This window comes from Arachis ipaensis, chromosome B7, assembly GCF_059453495.1.
Source record: "Arachis ipaensis isolate K30076 ecotype BB chromosome B7, ASM5945349v1, whole genome shotgun sequence".
NCBI lineage: Eukaryota > Viridiplantae > Streptophyta > Magnoliopsida > Fabales > Fabaceae > Arachis > Arachis ipaensis.
Genome location: NC_142442.1, coordinates 33,323,852 through 33,336,120, shown reverse-complemented (window position 1 = coordinate 33,336,120; position 12,269 = coordinate 33,323,852). Strand labels below are relative to the sequence as shown.

At 36.9% G+C, this 12,269-nt stretch overlaps 1 non-coding gene across 1 annotated transcript; it reads right to left on the bottom strand.

The window, feature by feature from the left end:
* Positions 1–6,068: 6,068 nt before the first annotated feature.
* Positions 6,069–6,176, bottom strand: LOC148550786 (small nucleolar RNA R71). Its single transcript, XR_015893962.1, has one exon. It is a non-coding gene; the product is annotated as a small nucleolar RNA R71 (small nucleolar RNA).
* Between the last annotated feature and the right edge of the window lie 6,093 nt (positions 6,177–12,269).

Genomic DNA, 12,269 nt, shown 5'->3' with positions numbered 1-12,269 from the left:
TTGAAATTTTCCAATGATAATCGCTTGTAGAATGGTAATTTTTATTTGTGATTACCATAAAAAAATTCGATGATAGCTTTGGCACCATTTTAATTTTTTGGTGCACTAATTACCGTCGAAATTTCTGACGGTAATTAATATTATTTAACAAATAAATTAAAAAAACTAAATGATACCGTAGGATTTATCCATGCAAAATACGACGGTAATATTATTTTATAAAAAATTAATTTTTATTTAATATTTTTTAACAATAATTATTATAATTATAATTTGATCAAAACTAAATAATATTATGATAACTAATATTCAAATTAAAAATTAATAAAAACTACAATATAATCCGAAATAACAACTGATAAAAATAGAATAAAAGAATTTAGTTAATAAAATAAAAGACAGTAATGTCAAACTACATAAAAAAAAAACCCTAAAGCCTACGGATCCTCATAATCGTCGTCGTCAGCCCCTTCCTGATGGCCTAGCTACTGTTTCTGATGTGACGGCGGTCATGTGTTGTGCTGGTACAAGTTCAGATAAGGAGGAGCCACCTCCAATACTGCTACTCCCCTCCCCGTGTGCATCTACTTATAGTAGGCAGACATTTGTTGTCGCATGCGTTGTATCTACTCCAGCTTCTGCTTGAGCTCCTGCCTCAAGTACTTTGTCTCCGCATGTTGAGCATCCCTCGTTACCATGTGTGCGAGGAGCTCATTATACTTCTCCTCAGCCAAATGGAGTTAGTGACCTTGATCCTGCAGGCTCTAGGTCAAGCTATGAATCTGCTCACAAAAATATACGTCCTGCAGATCTACAAGGCTGGTGGCCGAGGTGGAAGAAGCCTTGAAGGTGGACGTGCGCAGGTTGCTGGCGAAGAATGAACCCGCTCTGAAGATATGGTTCTTCTGTGACTCGATGCGGTCTAGCGCCACACGGGATCCACCACGGATGCGCTCGAGGAATTGCCATCGTCCGCCGTCTATTTATATTGCTATGTCGTGACCTCAAAGTTCTTAGTGTATAAATCCCAAAACATTCAATGTGAATTTCAATATAAGTATAGATATGATAGTATGTTATTAAATTATATAAAAAGTTGATTACTTTCATAAAAATCCGCAGACCGCTGATCAGCAAACCTCTCATTGTTCTCCTTGAACATATTGGTTTTCTTGAAGATCTCTATCACAGAAATAGGACTCTCTAACCAAGTTAACCCTCCTTGATTAACACTCAGCCCTATTGGCAATAGGTGTAGACCGATTGATTCATTACTCATCAACTTTTTTTTTCGTGTTCAGTCCACACCTAATACCCATCCTTGAACTCATTACGATAAAGGTGCAAGGCTATATCCGAAGCCTCTAGCCACTTTGTCAGTGGACACCTAGATATCCCTTGAGATTTATAAGGTTCCATGTTGAAGACATACACAACAAATTGATCAATCCCTCAAAGAACTCAGTTTTTATTCCCCTTCTTGCCCGTTATCGTTATCGTACATCCAAAAATGATGACTTGGAATTGTTTTGTCGCAAACAACCTAGAATTCAACTAACAACACATACAACTTAATTATTAAAGTTTTTAGAGATTTTGATAGAGTTTCAGCTATAATCAGCAACCTCTACCAAATGCAATTTTTAACTTTTACAAACCAAACATGTCTTTAAACTATTTTAACAAAAAATCAACAGTGTTTTTCCTTAATTCAGAGACCTCCACTAAAAATTTTTCTCAGTTTTTGCAGTTTAAATAATTGCAAGCATATATTAAAACAAACAACCAACACATCTTGTTTAAATTTTCTATAAATTTTGGCAGAGTTTTGGCTATCAATAGCGGCCTCCACCGAATGTTCAACTTTTACCAACTAAACATGCCTTTAAACAATATTAACAAAAGTTCGGTAGAGTTTTCTCTTAATTCAGAGATCTCTATCAATTTTTTTTTCAGTTTTTGAAGTTTAAACAATTGCAAGCATATATTAAAACAAACAAATATTCAAGTAAACATGAAATCCTAGCCTTTTAGTGTGCATCCCCTTATTACTCTGCAATTTTTCAGCAACACAAGAGTTTCGAGAAGGCACCTGATGAGCGGATAATTTATACCCTTTTTGGCATTGTTTTTACATAGTTTTTAGTATGTTTTAGTTACTTTTTATTATATTTTTATTAGTTTTTATGCAAAAAATCACATTTCTGGACTTTACTGAGTTTTTGTGTTTTTCTGTAATTTCAGATATTTTCTGGCTGAAATTGAGGGACCTAAGCAAAAATCTAATTCAGAGGCTGACAAAGGACTGCAGATGCTACTGGATTCTGACCCTTCTGCACTCGAAGTAGATTTTCTGGAGCTACAAAAACCCAATTGGCGCGCTCTCAATTGCGTTGGAAAGTAGACATCTTGGGCTTTCTAGCAATGGATAATAATCTATACTTTGCCCGAGATTTGATGGCCCAAACTGGCGTCTAAACTCTAGCCAGAGACCCTTTTCTGGCGTAAAATGCCAGAACTAGCACCAGAACTAGATTTAAACACCCAAACTAGCATCCAAGCTGGCGTTTAACTCTAGAAATGGCCTATGCATGTGTAAAGCTCAATGCTCAGCCCAAGCACACACCATGTGGGCCCCGAAAGTGGATTTCTGCACTATCTGCACTTAGTTACTTATTTTCTGTAATCTCTAGTAACTAGTTTAGTATAAATAGCACTTTTACTATTGTATTCGTAGTTTTGGAACCTTTGGAGTTTATGCCATAGGTCACGTTTTGGAGGCTGGCCATTCGGCCATGCCTAGACCTTTTTCTCTTATGTATTTTCTACAGTGGAGTTTCTACACCTACTAGATTAAGGTGCGGAGCTCTGCTGTTCTTCATGAATTAATGCAAGTACTATTGTTTATCTTTCAATTCACACCTACTTCTTCTCCAAGATATACTCTCGTACTTAATTCGGTTAAGTCAAAATGAAGGGTGACCCGTGACAATCACCCACTATCTTCGTTATTTGCTTAGCCAAGATCCGCGTGCCTGACAACCACAAGCAGTCTACATGATGTTCAGTGTAGTCATTGGATGACAGCCGGAGTATATTCTCTTGCTTCTCTAATACACGGACCGAGTCTGTGAGATTAGGATCTTCGTGGTATAGGCTAGAACCAATTGGCAGCATTCCTGAGATCCGGAAAGTCTAAACCTTGTCTGTGGTATTCCGAGTAGGATCTGGGAAGGGATGACTGTGACGAGTTTCAAACTTGCGAATGCTGGGTGCAGTGACAGTGTGCAAAAGGATAGAGAGATCCTACTTCGACGCTAGTGAGAACCGACAGATGATTAGCCGTGCAGTAGCTGTACCTGGTATTTTTCATCCGAGACGAGAAATCCGACAGTTGATTAGCCGTGCAAAGGCCGTACCTGGTATTTTTCATCCGAGAGGATCATACAGCTTGCCATGGAAGGGAGCACGCATGATTGAAAGAAGACAATAGGAAAGCAGAGGTTGAGAAGTAACAAAGCATCTCCAAACGCTTATCTAAAATTCCCACCAATGAATTACATAAGTATCTTATTTTATTTCGTGTTTTATTTATCTTTTAATTATCAAAACTTCAAAACCATTTAAATCCACCTGACTAAGATTTACAGGATGACCATAGCTTGCTTCAAGCCGACAATCTCCGTGGGATCGACCCTTACTCACGTAAAGTTTTATTACTTGGACGACCCAGTGCACTTGCTGGTTAGTTGTACCAGAGTTGTGAAAAGTGTTATCATAATTTCGTGCACCAAGTTTTTGGCGCTGTTGCTGGGGATTGTTCGAGTTTGGACAGCTGACGGTTCATCTTGTTGCTTAGATTGGGTAATTTTATTTTATGTTTAAGCTTTTTATTTTTATTTTTGAAAAAAAAAATACAAAAAAAAAATTTGTTCTTCACAGTTTTTAAGAATGAATTCTAGAGCTTCATGAGATATGTTGAAGCCTGGCTGGCTGTTAAGCCATGTCTAATCTTTTAGACCGAGGTTTCCACTTTCCATTGTAGAAAGGACATGTCTGTATTTGTTATGCTAAAGCTTGGCTAGCCATTTGGCCATGTCTAATTCTTTTGGATCGAAGCTCTAGACTAACATTACACGAATCCTGGAATTCTTATTAAAAATTTTGAATTTCTTTATTTTCTTTTTCCAAAATAATTTCGAAAAATATACGAAAAATTTAATAAAATCATAAAAACCAAAAAAAAAATTGTGTTTCTTGTTTGAGTCTTGTGTCAAATTTTAAGTTTGGTGTCAATTGCATGTTTTAATTTTTCTTAAATTTTCGAAAACATATGCATTGTGTTCTTCTTTGATCTTTAAGTTGTTCTTGATGATTTTCTTTGTTTAATCTTGTGATTTTCTTGTTTCGTGCTTTTTGTTGTTTTTCATATGCATTTTCGAATTCATAGTTTCTAAACATTAAAAATTTTTTAAGTTTGGTGTCTTGCATGTGTTTCTTTTCTTAAAAATTTTCAAAAATATGTTCTTGATGTTCATCATAATCTTCAAAGTGTTCTTGGTGTTCATCTTGACATTCAAAGTGTTCTTGCATGCATTATTTGTTTTTATCTTAAATTTTTATATTTTGTGTCATTTTGTTGTTTTTCTCTTTCTTCATTAATTCAAAAAAATCAAAAATAATATCTTTCCCTTATTTTACTCATAAATTTCGAAATTTTGGTTGATTTAGTCAAAAAATTTTAAAATTTAGTTGTTTCTTGTTAGTCAAGTCAAAATTTCAATTTAAAATTTTATCTTTTCAAAAATCAAATCTTTTCTAGTTTTCTTCTTAATATTTTCAAATTTCTCAAATAAAAAATTTTCAAAATCTTTTTCTTATTTTTATTTTACATTTTCGAAAACTTTACTAACAATTAATGTTTTGATTCACAAATTTCAAGTTTGTTACTTTCCTATTAAGAAAGGTTCAATTTTTAATTTCTAGAATCATATCTTTTAGTTTCTTGTTAGTCAAGTCATCAACTTTAATTTTCAAAATCAACTCTTTTTAAATCTTTTTTTCAAATCTTTTTCTAACTTCTTATCTTTTCAAAATTTATTTTCAAATCTTTTCCAATTAACCACCTAACTACTTCTCTCTCTAATTTTCGAAAATCACTAACCACTTTTTCAAAATTCTTTTTAATTAACTAATTGTTTTAATTCTAATTTTATTTTATTTCTTTCTTAAATTTCAAATTCTAACTTATAATTAAAATAAAAAAAAATATTTTTTCTTTTCTTTTAAGTAATATTCTAATACTCTCTCTCTCTCTCTCTCTCTCATCTCTTTCTATTTATTTATTTATTTACTAACACTTCTCGTCTACTCATAATTCGAACCCTCTCCCTCTCTCTGAGTTCAAATTCCTCTTATTCCCTCTCTACCTCATTATTCTATTTCCATTCTTCTACTTACATAAAGGAATCTCTATACTGTGACATAGAGGATTCTTCTTCTCTCTTTGTTCTCTTCTTTTTCATATGAGCAAGAACAAGGATAAGAACATTCTTGTTGAAGCTAATCCTGAACCTGAAAGGACTCTGAAGAGGAAGCTAAGAGAAGCTAAAGCACAACACCCCAGAGAGGACCTTACAGAAATTCTCAAAAAAAAAGAAGACATGGCAGCCGAACCCAACAACAATGGTGGAGATGCAAGGAAGATGCTTGGTGACTTTACTGCACCAACTTCTTACTTCTATGGAAGAAGCATCTCAATTCCTGCAATTGGAGCAAACAACTTTGAGCTTAAGCCTCAATTAGTGTCTCTAATGCAGCAGAATTGCAAGTTTCATGGACTTCCATTGGAAGATCCTCATCAGTTCTTAGCTGAATTCTTACAAATCTGTGACACTGTTAAGACCAATGGGGTTAATCTCGAGGTCTACAGACTTAAGCTTTTCCCCTTTGCTGTAAGAGACAGAGCTAGGATATGGTTGGACTCATAACCTAAAGAAAGCCTGAACTCTTGGGAAAAGTTGGTCACTGCTTTCTTGGCCAAATTCTTTCCACCTCAAAAGTTGAGCAAGCTTAGAGTGGAAGTCCAAACCTTCAGACAGAAGGAAGGTGAATCCCTCTATGAAGCTTGGAAAAGATACAAGTAATTGATCAGAAGGTGTCCTTCTGACATGCTTTCAGAATGGAGTATCTTATGTATATTCTATGATGGTCTGTCTGAATTGTCCAAGATGTCATTAGACCACTCTGCTGGTGGATCTCTCCATCTGAAGAAAATGCCTGCAGAAGCCCAGGAACTCATTGAAATGGTTGCAAATAACCAGTTCATGTACACTTCTGAAAGAAATCCTATGAATAATGGGATGAGTCAGAAGAAAGGAGTTCTTGAGATTGATACTCTGAATGCCATATTGGCTCAGAATAAAATATTGACTCGGTAAGTCAATATGATTTCTAAGAATTTGACTGGAATGCAAGCTGCATCCGGCAGTACTAAAGAAGCTTCCTCTGAAGAAGAAGCTTATGACCCTGAGAATACTGGAATGGAAGAGGTGAATTACATGGGAGAATCCTATGGAAACACCTATAATTCTTCATAGAGAAATCATCCAAATTTCTCATGGAAGGATCAACAGAAGCCTCAACAAGGCTTTAATAATAATGGTTGGAGAAATAAGTTTGGCAATAGCAAGCCTTTTCCATCATCTTCTGAGCAACAGACAGAGAATTCTAAGCAGAGCCTCTCTGACTTAGCAACTATAGTCTCTGATCTATCTAAGACCACTCTCAGTTTCATGACTGAAACAAGGTCCTCCATCAGAAATTTGGAGGCACAAGTGGGTCAGCTGAGTAAAAGAGTTACTGAAACTCCTCCTAGTACTCTCCCAAGCAATACAGAAGAGAATCCCAAAAGAGAGTGCAAGGCCATAACTATATCCACAGTGGTCGAACCTGGAGAGAGTAAAAAGGCAGTGATTTCCAGTGAGGAAGCCCTTGCTGGACATCCACTGACCAATAAGGAGTTCCCTATTGAGGAACCAAAGAAATCTGAGGCTCATACAGAGACCATAGAGATTTCACTGAACTTACTGTTGCCATTCATGAGCTCTAAGGAGTATTCTTCCTCTGAAGAGGATGAAGACATTATTGAAGAGCAAGTTGCTCAGTATCTAGGAGCAATCATGAGGCTGAACGCCAAGTTATTTGGTAATGATACTTGGGAGGATGAACCTCCATTGTTCATCAATGAACTGAATGCCTTGGTTCAGCAGAAATTACCTCAGAAGAAATCGGATCCCGGAAAGTTCTTAATACCTTGTACCATAGGCACCATGACCTTTGAGAAGGCTCTGTGTGACCTGGGGTCAGGAATAAACCTCATGCCACTCTCTGTAATGGAGAAACTAGGGATCTTTGAGGTACAAGTTGCAAGAATCTCACTAGAGATGGCAAAAAAATTAATAAAACAGGCTTATGGACTTGTAGAGGATGTCTTAGTAAAGGTTGAAGGCCTGTACATCCCTGCTAATTTCATAATCCTAGACACTGGGAAGGATGAAAATGAATCCATTATCCTTGGAAGACCTTTCCTAGCCACAGCAAGAGCTGTGATTGATGTGGACAGAGGAGAGTTAGTCCTTCAATTGAATGAGGACTACCTTGTGTTTAAGGCTTAAGGATCTTCTTCTGTAACCATGGAGAGGAAGCATGAAAATCTTCTCTCAATACAGAGTCAAACAGAGCCCCCACACTCAACTTCTAAGTTTGGTGTTGGGAGGCCACCATTAAGCTGTGAGTCTCTGTGAAGCTCTCTAAGAGCTCACTGTCAAGCTATTGACATTAAAGAAGCGCCTATTGGGAGGCAACCCAATGTTATTTAATTATGTTTAATTTTATAGACATTTGTTTTCCATTGTTATTTTATGTTTTCTTTAGGTTGATGATCATGTGAAGTCATAAAAACAGCTGCAGAATTAAAGCAAATTTAAAAACAGCATCAAAAACAGCACTGACACGAGCGGAAATTGGCGAGTTAAGAATGATTATAAAATATGCGTTGCAAGTATAGTTCTCAACCAACCAGAAATTCGCTTATCAATTTAGAAGGGTGTCACAGAAATTAAAATTAAAATACTGGGAGTATGAGTCCCATGTCGTCTCCCAACGAGTTGCAGAAAAGTGTGCTATTTTATTAATCGGATGTTTTCAAAAAAGGTTTGAGTTGAATGGCAGAAAATTAAATTAGAGAATTTATATAAATCTAAATAAAAGCCTTGACTGGGAGTTGATTAGCTGGAAGCCCTATTCTTATTGCAGTGCTCTCAAGATTAATTGATAATTGGGGGTTATTCTGTTTAGTTGTCCCTTACTAAGTAAGGGAAAGTTAAACAAGTTGGAATGCTATTCTATCCACAAGTCCCAATCCACTCTTGGGAGGATTCGTGTTAGTGACTAGAGAGCAATCCAACAATAAATCCAATTACAATCTTTCTCTTGAGCTTCCCAACTCAAGAATTTCTTTCAATCAACTCCACATCAAGTTAGGGAACTTCTCGCTCATTGTAAATGAAGAATTCATAACATAAGAAAGGGAATTAAAGAAAGACATGATAAATAATTATCAAAGGATTAATTAAAAATAAAAGTGATTCTTGTATTAATAAATGCTAAAATAATCCAATAGTAAAATTGAGTAAATTAAGGAACATGGAAGAGTAAGAGACAAGTAAAGAGAACGAACTAGAATGTCGAAGTCTTGATGAGGCAATAACTCTTCTCAATATCCCAATGCAAAAACAACGAAAAATAACGAATCCTAAAAACCATGAATGTGTAGAGAGAAAACCTAGAGGAGAGGAAAACTATATCTAAAAACTAAACTATGCGGAATGAATGTTGTTGTTGGTTTCTGCATGTTCTCTGGCTCTATTCTGCTTTTTTGGGCCGAAAACCGGGTCAAAATAAGGCCCGAAATCGCCCCCAGTGATTCTGCAGATTATGCAGATCGCGCATGTCACGCGGTCGCGTCATCCATGCGGCCGCGTCATTCGGCTTTCTGCTTTTCCACGTGGTCGCATCATCCCTGCGGCCTCGTCGCTGCGATTTCCTTTCTTTCGCGCGGTCGCGTGATCCATGCGGCCGCGTCGCTTCTCGCTGGTCATCTTCTCAATTTCTTGTGTTCCTTCCATTTTTGCAAGCTTCCTTTCCAATCTCCAACTCATTCATGTCCTATAAAGCCTGAAACACTTAACACATAGATCACGGCATCGAATGGAATAAAGGAGAAATAAAATATATAATTAAAAGTCTCTAGGAAGCAAGTTTTCAATCATGCAATAACTTTAGGAAGGAATTATAAATGCATGCTTATTTAACGAATAAGTGGGCAAAGATCATGATAAAACCACACAATTAAACACAATATAAACTATAGAATAGTGGTTTATCAACCTCCCCACACTTAAACATTAGCATGTCCTCATGCTTAGTTGAAGGAGATAAAATGAATGAGTAAGAACATGTAAAACCTATGAAATGCAATGCAACCTATATATATGAATGCAACTATATGATTTTTGTCCACTTGATCAAAAGTAAGTAAGCTCTTCAAAACAATTACAAATCAAATTCCACTAACCCAATTCTTATAAAGCAAGAGCAGATAAAAATGCAAGAAGATAGCTCATGAAAGCATAGAACATAGAAATTCAAGCATGGAACCCTCACTGATGATGTATGTACACTCTAGTCTCTCTAGTGTATAGGGTCATCGCTCTATCCTTCTCTAATCATGCTCTCTAATTTTTGTTCTTCTCTTAACTAATCAACAACATTTAATATACCAATGCAAACATCATGAGGTCTTTTCAAGGTTGTAATGGGGCCAAGGTGAGGGTAAGGATATATATATGGCTAAGTAAGCTTATAAATTGAATCTTTAATTAACCCAAGCTTTAACATAACCTCTATATATATATTCTATATAACTTTAGAATTCATACCTAGCTACCCAGAAATTTCCTTTCACATTCCATACTCATGTTTCAACCTTTTATTTTGATTTTATCATACATGCATTGATCTTTGAATGCTTGACTTAGCATTGGGATAATTTTGTCCCCTTATTTATTTGTGGAATTTTTTGGATTTTTTTTTCATAAACATAGAAACATAAAAATAACATAGCTTATCAATGCACATAGAGTTTTAATTCTTATAGTTTCACATGAGTAGGTATCTAAATTCCCATAATATTATCATGACTCATTCCCTTATTATCCTTTGTTCCCACAATTTCCTATACTTAAATAACACACACAATTCTATCTTAAGCTAACCAAAGATTCAATTTGGGATATATAATTGTTTTTCCGCTTAAGGCTAGTAATGTGGTAAAATATAGAACAAATGGAATTTAAAGGCTCAAAGTGGCTAACAAAGGTAATTGAAAGGGTAGGCTTTATTTGGATAAGTGAGATAAACAAATAATGGCCTCAATCATATGCAAACATATAAATATAATAAACATTGGACATATAAGATGAAACAAAATATAGATTACAATCATAGAGAAGTAAACACACAAGAATAAAATAATTATGGTTAAATAATGTAACCATTCATAAAGGCTCAAATCTCACAGGTTGTGTGTTCTTTAGCTCAAAAATCATGTTCCAAATACAACTTCAAGCAAATTTAACATAAAAGTTTTAATTAAAATTAGTGAAATTTTGTTCCAAAGATAGGGTCTTAGAAGAAACTTATTGTCTTTTGAATCAAGCAGAACATGCATGCAACTAATCTATTACTATGCAATTTATCCTATTCTATAAAAGAAAAATCTAACTAAATATCCTAATTTATTGGTGCTAGAGAAGAGAAATTACCTCCGAAAGTCAGGTACTGACCGACCTCCCCACACTTAAGGCTTTGCACCGTCCTCGGTGCCATCTGTCAAGAACAAAGGTGGGCTGGTAGCAGTATCTCCACAGTCGGGACCATCATGGCTCCTTGTGCTGGTAAAGGAAGTGGAGTCCGGAGTGTCTGAGTCCTTGAATTTTCCCATAATCAGCTCCTTGAGGTATGTGAATCGGCGCTTGTTACGGCGCTCTCTCATCTTAGCTTTCTGTTCATGCCGATCCAACTTTTCAAGTATCTGCTGGAGCAGTTGGGCTGTTGTAGGTGCTTGTGGTGTTGAAGAAGGAATATCTTCAACTGGTTCAGTAGGCTGGCTGGTAGTGGCTGCTGGAAGTCTAAGGTACTTTCCGTTGGGGACAAACTGATCATCCCGTGGAAGCATGGCTTTGGTGTCCCCAACTCTGTAGGAGACTCCGGCTGCTGAGACAAGATCTGAGACCAGGGCTGGAAAGGTAAGTTGCCCATGATATGTACGTGTCCCATGGCATTCCGGATATGTCTTGGTAGATTCAGAGGTTAGTCCGTAAGGATGCACCATAGTAGAACGGCCATGTCCGCAGTGAAGGAGGACTCGTGAGTGCTCAGAAAGACGTAATGGGACATAATATGTGCCCATACGTGAGCCTCCAAGGTGAGTGCTGAAGCCGAAATTCCCTTAGGGCGGTACGATGGTATCCGTAGATCCATCTGCTGCCAGGTAGTGCGAAAACTCTGAGAACGGCGTCCCAGTCAAATTGGTACAGCTGGCGCTTGAGTGCGGCTTCTTGAAAGGCATCCAATCCTTCTGGAATAGGGGGAAGACTTAGAACTTTTTGAATGGCCTCTTCTGTAATGGGGACTTGCTTCTGACGGACGTAGACAGACTGCAGGGTCGGCAGGTGGAAGTTGGAGTAGAACTCGACTACCCAAGAAAGATTGACCTGCCTTGGCTGTCTCTGTAGGAAACCCCATTGCCTTCGGGTAATTTGCGGCTCAACAAAGGTAGCAATATTGGGCGGGAGGAGAAGAAGGTATTCGTTGTTGTAACTCCTTTCAGCCAGGATGGGGAACATCTGCTCACAGTAGCGATTGGGGAATCGCGCAGTGTCCTTTGCTGGGAAGGCTCTTTCTTTATCATCAACCTTTATAATCCTCTTAATTTTCTTTTTTGAGGGCTTTACCGCAGTTGAAGAGGGTTCTGCCACTAATGCTCTCTTTGTACCTCCTCTTGCTGGTTGTTTAGGAGTAGCTTTCTCTTTTCCTTTCTTGGTGGCCATCCTGAAAAAGGGAAGAGAAAGTAAATTAAATTCAAAGGGATAGAGCAAGGAAGAGAACGGAAAAGGATAGTTATAAATGCACATTAAAAAGTAAAA